We start from the raw sequence: 1,028 nt of genomic DNA on the forward strand, positions 1-1,028 counted from the left end.
GATATTGGGATTGAACCTATCGACGACGTTGGTCCACAAGATATCCCACGCTGTAGTGGTCACCACCGGCTTGTCAAACGAAGTCGGCAATAGACAATGATGACTTGGTCGACCGCCATCCGGTGACTCGTGATGCTCTTCGAGCTCTTGTGGACAAGGTCTGTCGCGATCGGGACTCTGCTGGGCATCATGCTGTTGTCGCATACCGCTGTGCGAAAAATCTCGACAGCTTGGAGCCCTTCGTTCACCGATTGCCTCACGTTAAGGGCTATTGTGCTCTATCGGAGCGAACCTTAGTCGTTGAGCAGACGAATGTGTCACTTCGAGCGACGGCGGGGCGCCTGGCGCCGTTGGAGCTGGAGTTGGAGATCAATGCGCTCCATGCTCAAAACCAGTTTCTGATTCAGTTTCTGGGTAGTCGAGCGCCTATGGGACGCCGCCCAGGCGCCGACGCTTCCGCGTTCACTTGCGCCAGATCCCGACACGGCCTGAGCAAGCCCACATAAAACACCGGAGGGGTGCGCTTTTTTCTCGGAAGGTTTAGTGTATACGATAGGACCCGCTTGAACACGACCATAATAGGTCCGATATACCGTGGAAGGAAATACGTCGTAAAGACGGCAGAGACGGCATGTGTAGGAAAGTTTTCGCATTTAATGAAAGCAGGTATCCGACCTCAACGTTTTCAACCGTGAGGGATCAGTCGTCAGCTAGCCGCTCGGCTATTCCTCCCCCACCTAGCTGTGAGCCATGGGATGGCGGCGTCAGCGGGACGAGAGGATGAATGAGCCCGATCACGTAGAACGGCGTGTAGCCGGTAGACGCAAGCACTGCATTGTTCAGCGCAACCTCTACAAGTGGCAGCATGGTGCTCCAGTACATCGACGTCTCAGCGTAGACGTTTCGAAGGACGTTTTCTACGACGTGAGTCAAGTGCTCGGTTTGACCATCGGTCCGCTTTTGGCATATCTAGCCTAGTGTCCGGCCACCTGAAAATTGAAGACCAGACCGTCGATGGTGTCCGGCAC

Source organism: Plasmopara halstedii, assembly GCF_900000015.1.
Source record: "Plasmopara halstedii genome assembly, contig: Scaffold_3109, whole genome shotgun sequence".
Lineage (NCBI taxonomy): Eukaryota > Oomycota > Peronosporomycetes > Peronosporales > Peronosporaceae > Plasmopara > Plasmopara halstedii.